Source organism: Dipodomys spectabilis, unplaced genomic scaffold (assembly GCF_019054845.1).
Source record: "Dipodomys spectabilis isolate Male_0828 unplaced genomic scaffold, ASM1905484v1 ptg000685l, whole genome shotgun sequence".
Lineage (NCBI taxonomy): Eukaryota > Metazoa > Chordata > Mammalia > Rodentia > Heteromyidae > Dipodomys > Dipodomys spectabilis.
The window spans coordinates 32,507-41,938 of NW_024871362.1; the positions used below are offsets into that span (position 1 = coordinate 32,507).

General features: G+C 40.8%; 1 pseudogene; it reads left to right on the plus strand.

The window, feature by feature from the left end:
* Positions 1 to 803: 803 nt before the first annotated feature.
* Positions 804 to 900, plus strand: LOC122101776 (annotated as a pseudogene).
* Positions 901 to 9,432: the final 8,532 nt, after the last annotated feature.

Below are 9,432 nucleotides of genomic sequence, written 5' to 3' on the forward strand. Positions count from 1 at the left end.
TAGAGTTGGACCTAAAGCTTTACCATTAAAACATTACCAATTAAAGGCCTAATAATGAGGAGAAACATCTGGACTTCTCCTGCAACTATGAAAATATTTCGTGATAGAAATGCAGTGGTGTAAGTTCCTGCCTGGTTGGATGGTAGACAGGTCAGGACATTAAGTAATCACGCATATGATCAATTTTTTCACCTTCTTGGCTTTAGCTACTTTTGAAATGTTAGATATAATAAACAATTATATTTTGATAAAATACCTTCTAGTCTGAACACTTCTGACTGAACTGTTCATCTCTCTATGATCCCTTGTAACATTTAAGTTTTGTTCAAGTAAAACAATCTATGTTGTCAGGGTAAGATATTCTGATTGGTCTGTTCCTACATGGGAGAAGAGTAAAGGGTCAGGTAGACATTTGTGCCAGTAAGACCTCATTTGGGAAAATGTCAGCTGCAGAATGTTATAAGTAGCTCTTAAGCAAGGCTTACTTTGAATCCATTAGCTCCACAAACCTAATTCAGTTGGATCAATAAGTACTTGAAAAAGCCATCACCTTTGGACCTAGCTATAAATTATTGAAAGTGTGATCAAATTCCAAATGAAAAAGACTTAAAATTGTCATTGACAAAAAAAATTGCAAATGTGAGCAATCGATTGAACATGTAATTTTTCCCCTATTCACAGAATTTTAGGGAAATAATAGCATTGTTAGGAACAATAAGATTTCCTTGTTCCAAGTAAGCACCCACGGATATAAGCCTGTATAAAGATTGCATCACTAACTACTTAAATTTAAAAAATACTACATGCTTCAGCAGCACGTACTCCCAAATTACAATACAGAGATTAACATGGCAATTGCACAAGGATGATATGAAAATTTGTGAAGTATTTCGTATTTTTCATTCTTCAGATACAAGAAATGAAAAACAGTTATTAAAACGTTGATTACAGGGCTGGGAAGGTGACTCAGTGGTAGAACGCTTGCCTTGCATGCTCAAGGCCCTGGGTTCGATTCCTCAGCACCACATAAGCAAAAAGAAAAAAGCCGGAAGTGGCGCTGTGGCTTCAGTGGTAGAGCACTAGCCTTGAGCTGAAGAGATGAGGAACAGCGCCCAGGCCCAGAGTTCAGGCCCCAGGACCAGACCTAAAAAAAAAAAAAAAGTTGATTACAAAATAACAAGTGTAACAACAAACGTAATTCTTTTAAATTAAATTTAGTTTGGCATTAGTGTATTAAATCTTCACCTCAGAAAGGCGTTTACATAGCATAAACTTTACAAAACTTTTGAAATTAGACAAAATTGTCATTTTATCCCAAAGAAAAATAATATTAGGACCTAGGCAAAAAAGGAATCTAAAACTTTCTATATGGAATACAATCTGAAAGGACACATTAATGAACCTATATATTATAAAATAATATAGAATTCAAAGTATATCTAGGAAAGAATAAAATAAATTATGAACATTATGCAAACATAGAATATAGAACATTTTAAAATATTCTTTTTCAGACAACCACCAGAAATACTTTAGTTTCTGTACTACTCATTTCAACAGATACGTTAAAATTATTTCTAATTAAAAAAATCACAAACTCTGCAGAAATCATTATACATGTATACAAAAACTCTTGAATTCATTTTGACATCCAATGCAGGCAATTCACTTGGAAGAATTCCACGGAATTCATGAATTTTTACAATAAGTATTGGTGTTGCCGGGCGCTGGTGGCTCACTCCTGTAATCCTAGCTACTCAGGACGCTGAGATCTAAGGCTCACGGTTCAAAGCCAGCCCGGGAAGGAAAGTCCATGAGACTCTTATCTCCAATAAACCACTAGAAAACTGGAAGTGAAGCTGTGGCTCAAGCGGTAGAGCACTCACCTTGAGCTGAAGAACACAGGCATAGCGCCCAGGCCCAGTGTTCAAACCCCATGACCGAGCAAAAAAAAAAAAAAAAGATATTGTCCTTATTTGGATTGTGGAAATATTTTGTATGGACACAAAGGATGGACTTGCATTTTTGAAATTTAAGAAACTTAACCCGACCATTAGGACTTAAGAGAACAATTTGTACAGCCTTCCACAGCTTCATAGAGGTAGTGATAAATACTTATCCTTTGGGCAATTTCAAATGCAGTTTCTTCTAAGTTGTTCTTCACGCCTGGTTTATATAATGGTTCAACAGAAGGAGATCCAGTGTTTCTTTGCTATCTCAATTCTCAGCAGCAAGATGTAAGGGGGTCAAGAGGCCTTTAGTTAGGGCATTGGTATCTGTATCATGATGAAGTAAGAAAGAAGCCAGTCTGGTATTATTCTGCATATATACACTGTGCAGGGGTGTCCAGCCATCTACAGTTATTGCATTTGCCACTTGAGCCACCAACTCATGGACAATGTCTAAGCGTCCACTGTCGGCTTCCAGATGAAGTGGGGGTATACTCATCATCATCCCCTATTATTCACATGAGTGGCCTTTTTGAAAAGTAGCTTCCGCACTGTAGTAAGCTGAATATTTTCAGTAGCCCAATGAAGAAATTTACTTGGATCCTTCTCCATGTTTTGTCTTGCAATTGATACTATTCCTTACTTTTTCATCTTGTTCCTCATCTTTCTAAGAATTCACTAAGCAGAGACTTTGAGAGCCAGTGGGAATGAGGTTTCCATGTATTTCCCTAACAGTTCACATTGGTTGAACTGGTCAGAAATTTCCGGTGAATTTTCTGCATATTTTTTCACCATGATTTATATTCTCTTTTTCTAATTTTACTATTCGAAATTATTCTAACTGGAGAGTAGGGAATTGATGGAGAACAGAGGAAAGATGTTCCTCCATATTCAAAGGTACAGACTGAAAATGAGAACCAGTGATGTCTTCATGTGCAGCTTATTCTAGGAATGAGAAAATATGAAATAATGCCTTCTATATAAATGATTTGGGAAATGGCAGAGCAAAAAGTGAAATGATACAACCAAAAATATAAAAGCAAAATAAATTAGGATAATTATGGAGCAATCATATTATCTATGAGAACCATGAAATAGAGAAAGGAAGAGAGATACACATGTGCAATGACCTAGCTAGCCACAAAATCCATGCCTCTGATCAATTGATAGAGCAAACAAAATTGTATTTTTTTAAAAAAGATTGAAATAGAATTTATGTATTTACTTGAAATTAGTAAATACATTTTTAGTAGCCTACATAAAGAGACATAGCTTTGACCAAATTACAGACAAGAATCTAAATCCTTGGTAATTCTCGTAACAGATCTGACTGAAATCAGTTGAATGACACTTTTCCTGTACAATGAAGAAATAGGTCCAAGCTAGTAAAGCAGCTAAAGGCAGGCAGATTGTATCTGTGACAAAACTGTGTAAAATGGTATTGAGGATTTCTTACTGGTGATCCACTTGCACTGGAAGCATGATTCTGAACTATTGCTTGCTGATTCTGAACTATTGCTTTGATCATTATATTCTCCAAGAAGAAAAAATGAGAATTGATAGTTTAGGACTACTAATACATTTTCACCTTCTCACTAAGCACCTTCAATCATCAAAATCACATGACGACAATAGACAGACCTACTTTTTTAGATGAAAACAAGTGTCTTTAAAAAAACAAGGAATTTATGTAGTCATGCATAGGACTTCTATTTTACTAATGCCTCATATGTTTTAATGATGTTAGGTAACAATAAATAATGGATCTATTAGAAAGCTCTTAAAGCTCATATGTTCAATAGTGAGTTCTCTTACACTGTACCATGGTATTTTTTGTTTATGGTCTTATGAAGAAATTTACATTACTAACTTGAATTTCTGACAGGACAGTATCATCACTGTACATCTTGCTTCTATACTCTCAGTTTTACATTACTATCTAAGTATGTGCATTAGATAACTATAGAGGAAAAAGTAGAAGCCACACTGATGGCTCATGTCTTTAATCCTAGTTAATCAGAAAGATGAAATCTGAGGATTGTGGTTTGAAAACAGACCAAGAAAAAAAAGTCCATTAGATTCTGATTTGAAAGTGACCAGCAAAAGATAGAAATGGAGCTGTGGTACAAGCAATAAAATGCTAGCCTTGAGAAAACTGAAATAAAAAATAACAAATTCTGGCAAAAAGCTGTGTGTACAGTAGGAAATGCCCTGCTGTGTTAGGAGCCATTCCAGATGTGTGAGAGGCTCTGAGTTTTGTCTACAGTTGTTCGGAGACCAATATTGCCATCTTCCCGGGGGTTGGAATATTCATGTGCTCAAGGACTGCTGAGGCCTTGGACTACCCGTTGGTTTGTGTGTGTGTGTGTGGTGTGTGTGTGTGTGTGTGTGTGTGTGTGTGTGTGTGTGTGTGTATTTTTCCCTCATTTTTCTCTGTCCACTTGGTCAGTGCCTGTCTGCCTATTCCTAAATTCAGATGGTGCCGCTTCTCCATTGCAACCTTGCCTTTAGCCCCCTATCAGGATCTATAATGAGTCTTAAATTGTCAGAGACCTAAATATTCCACTTTTCCTTTGGAGCCCAAGTTCAGCTATCCATATCTTTGTCCACCTCCAGAGGAGGTGTGTGTGTGTGTTTGCCAGGGCTTGAACTCAGAACCTAGGTGTTATCCTAGGTATCTTTAGCTTGTTTGCACAAGGTTGGTGCTGTACTACTTGAACTATGGTAGCTCCGCTTCCCATCTTTTTCATGATTCTTTGGAGATAAGAGTTTGCCCAGGCTAGCTTTGAATCTTGATTGATCCATAGGTCTCAGCCTTGAGTAGCTAGGATTATAGGCATGAGCCGCTGGCATCCAACTGCATGGATATCTTTTCCTACACTCTTCTGTTTTAACAGCTGTCTACTTGCCCTGGCCTAGATCTCTGACCTCCAAATCAGCTTCCACCAGCCTCTGACTGTGAAGAACATAAAACTCAAACCTGATCCCATTCTTTTTCCTCAGGGGAGGAGGTTATGTTTCATCTGAAGCCAGGGATAGGAGGGGTAGCTGTAGATGGGTGCTCAGCTGGAGAGAGGTAGTCTGTTTTAGCCAAGAAAGGAAGTGTGGCCAGATGCTAATAGCTCATGCTCTCATACTCCTAGCTCCTCAGGAGTCTGAGATCTGAGGATTGCCATTCAGAGGCAGCCCAGCTAGAAAAGACTGTGAGACTCTCTTCTGCAAATAACCACCCCAAAAGCTGGAAGAAAAGCTGTGGCTTAAGTGGAAGTGTGCTAGCCCTGAATGAAAAATGTGAGGGACAGAGTCCAGGACCTGAGATCAAGCCCTAGAACCAAGGTGCTTATGCGTGCACACACACGCACACACGCGCGCGTGCGCACACACACACACACACACACACACACAAACATACATAGGAAGGTGGTAATGATGAGCTGAGCTAGAACTGGGGGCAGTCCTGAGGCATTGTCACAGTAAACTCTACAGGCATATCAAGTGTTTTCTCCCTAAATCCTTCTTGGGCTGAGGGGTCTGGGCCATGGAAGTAAGTTCCATGGAACCAGTCCCTCCATTTGTGCACTGGGCCACAGGACCAAGGAGAGGGCACTATGGATGCTCATTTGTAGTCAGCCGACGATTGCAGACCTCCCTGTGTCCCTGAGCACTGGTGAGAAAAGCAGGCCTCTGAGGCCTGGGACTCCAGGGACAGCTACTGTTACAAGCATCAGCCAGCCGGCTGTGGATTTCTGAGCCTACAAGTCTTTCATGAGCCCAACTCAACACTTGCTCAAGGTGTGCCTGACAAATTCACACTCTTGTGATACCTGCATGAATGGGCATTACCTGGTATGAAATCTTGCAGCTTCTGCCCCGCCTGGCTCAGAACTGTGGTCTGAGACATCAATTTACTGCTCAGATCCACATTACATGCATGACAGATGCCATTCTGATTATCTCCATGCCCCAAGGCTCCACCCTTCTCTGGTACTATGTCTTGCTTTGTAGACAATGGCCTCCAAACAAGCTGCTCTCAAGCCGCGTAGGACACCTAGACACTGGGAGACCCTTAGGGGCCCACTGGAAAGTACTCTGCCTAGAGCCACAGAGGTACTAGCAGGCCAGGGGTTGGTCATGGGGCTTGAACTCTGGGACTGGGCGTTGTCCCTAAGCTCTTCAGCTTACCACTTGAGCTAAAGAGCCACTTCCGGTTTTATGGAGGTTCCTTGGAGATCAGAGTCTCTCGGACTTTCCTGCTTGGGCTGGCTTTGAACTGTGGTCCTCACATCTCAGTCTTCTGAGGACTAGTCTTTCACCACAGTGGAGTAGGAGCTCCTGAAAGCTTTTCTTTACTTTTTCTGTGCCGTTACTGGGGCTTGAACTCAGGGTCTGGGCTCTGGTCTCTTAACATTTTCCCTCAAGGTTAGCACTTTACCACTTGAGCCACAGCTCCATTTCTGGCTTTTAGTAGTTCATTGGCAAGAAGAGTCTCACTAACTTTCCTCCACTGAGCTGGCTTCACATAAGATCTCTATCTCAGTCTCCTGAGTAGCTAAGATTTACAGGGGTTGAGCCACTGGTGGCATTGTGCTAGAAGCTTTTCTTTTCTTTTTATTGTGAAAATACTGTACAGAGGGGTTAAAATTACATGGGCAAGATAATGAGCACATTTCTTACCAAGCATTGTAGCCTCCTTCTTTGTTTCCCTTCCCATCACTTCCCAGCCTCCCCTCGGCCCCCCACCCAACCTTCCCCCCCCCCTGCACCAACGTTGTAAAGTTCGTTTTAAACATGACAACTTATACTTCTCATTGTTGCAATGGGTCAAACAAGCATTCTTCCCTGCGTTTGCCCTGCCTTCTATATGCAAAGGATGTCAGAGGGTCAGGAGCTGTTAAAAATAAGATTCCAGCCACAGGAAATGGATGGGGTCCCTGGTAAAAAGCCGAGCTAATCTTCCCCCTGGGCCCCATTGTGGGACCTCACCCTCTGCCCTACCTGTGACTCAGCCTTGAATGTCCTGCCATACTTGCTTGAAGCCACAGAACCTTCATTCCACCCACACCATCTGCTCTAAACCTCAGGACCTTTGCCCATGCTGTACCTTATGCCTGAGGCCCTCTGCCCTGAATCCACATCTTAGAACTCCTGGGGAATTTTGGCACTGCTTATATCACCTCCTGGAGCAAGTATTTACTTCCCTTCTCCCACTTTTTTTTCATATTGAGTTGCTAGAGATGGAACTTGTGCAGGCTGACTGGCAAATGCTCTATCTTGTGTGTGTGTGTGTGTGTGTGTGTGTGTGTGTGTGTGTGTGTGTGTGTGTGTGTGTGCATGTGCGTGCCAGTCCTAGGGTTTGATTTCATGGCCTGGATGCTATCCTATCCCTGAGCTTTTGTGCTCAAGGCTAGCACTCTAGTACTAAAACCACAGCTCTACTTCTGACTTTTTGTGTTTAATTGGAGAAAAGTGTCTCATATAGACTTTCCTGCTTGCAATTGGGATCCTAGGATCTCAGCCTCCTGAGTAGCTTACAGAGGTTAACCACCAACACCTACCCTCTACCCTACCTCTTACCCATAACCTCGGCCCTCCTCTGATTCCCAGAAGAATATGTCTCATCAGGCTCACTTATTTTTTTGCCAATCTTGGGGCTTTAACTCAAGTTCTGGGCATGTTCCTGAGCTTCTTTTGCTCAAGGCTAGCCCGCTATCACTTAAGCCACAGTGCCACTTTTGGCTTTTTCTCTTTCTGTGGTACTGAGCAATCGAACCCAGGGCTTAGTGCGTGCTAGGTAAGCACTCTACCATTAAGCCACATTCGCACCCTAAGGCTCCCTTCTAATGGGAATTATGAGGGCGAGATTTATTGGCATATCCCTTTCGGCATATATATTGTTGACTATTTCATATCTTTGCCAAGATTTCGGACCAGCCTGTGACTCAGCAATGAGGAATGATAAATGAGTGATAGCCACCAGGCCCTAGAGGTCTAGGCTCACATCCTACAGAGGGATAGAGAATATGGAACCAGAAACTTTGACAACTCCTACAGTCTAGGTACTGTGATCTCCCTGGAGGCAGTGGCTGGCTGCTAGGTGTCCTGATTGGACACCTCAGCCAGAACATAAGACTTCAGTTATTAAATGGTAGAGAAGAATGCTTTGTTCGAGCTTCCAGCTCAGACTTAGTACTCTCTGAGGGCTTGTTCCAGCTTACCCAGGTTGGGGGACTGGGCATGGGCAACCTGCTGAATGCCTGTCATCCATACATCATCCATCCATACACAGAGATATAGAGTTATTGCCTCCTTTTGGGGGGGCAGGGGGGGCAGTTCCAGGTTTGTTCTATGAGTCTAGGTCTTGTCCCTGAGCTCCTTTTGCTCAATGGTAGCACTCTGTCCTTGAGCCACAGCCCCATTCATGTTTTTATTTTCCCTGTGATCTCTTAAAAATAAGAGTGTCTCAGGCTTTCCTGGCACGGCTGAATTCAAATTGTCATTCTCTACATCTCAGCTTCCTGAGGAGCTAGGATTACAGGCAAGAGCCCTGGCTCCTTCGTTTCTTTTCATCTTTTTGTGCTTTTTTGTAATTTTAACAATCTGAAATCTTCAAGGTGTCATTCTAATTGTTTGCATTCAAAAGAAACTAACCAGGCTTGGAATTCGAAAGCCAGGACTGTCACCCACAAATGGAAGGAGACCCTGAAAAACTCATTCATATTCATGTGAATGCTAATGGAATGTTATAAAAGTAATAATTAAATTTGCAGTAAATTCATGATTCTATTTTATAATGCCACAGAAAAGTTATTGGATTTATATCTTCCATTCTAGCACCATAGTATAATTCCCATAATGGAAGGATACTGACTAATTTTTAATTAATGCTTTTATAAGTATTCAAACACAATACTTCATTAAATGGAGGCATAATTTAATAACTAATAATGGTTATCATAGATATAATTTAATATCCTCACATTCCCTCTCTCTGTGTATGCATATATATCTACATATCTATCTATCTATCTATCTATCTATCTATGTTTCTTTCTATATATAGATATATATATCTATATTCTATAGATATCTCTATAGATATATAGAGAGATATATAGATATATCTCTCTATATATGTATCTATATATCTTCTCTATATATCTATAAATTTATAGATATATAGACACATATATAGATCTACCTATATCTATATCTATCTATCTATCTATCTATCTATCTATATATATATATATAGAGAGAGAGAGAGAGAGAGAGAAGAGAGAGCACGATCACTCCTGTGGCTTGATTACAGGTCATCAGAACTTTCTGGAGCTCAGTTTGCCAGAGGCTGGTGTGCTAAGACTGTGATCCCATTTATGGATTGGCCATTGTAGGCCTTGAGTTGAAATCCCAGCATCGCCAAAAATTTATTCGTGCAGTAAGAAGCCAATTTTGACACTTTTTTTCCTTCTCTTTGAATGTCCTG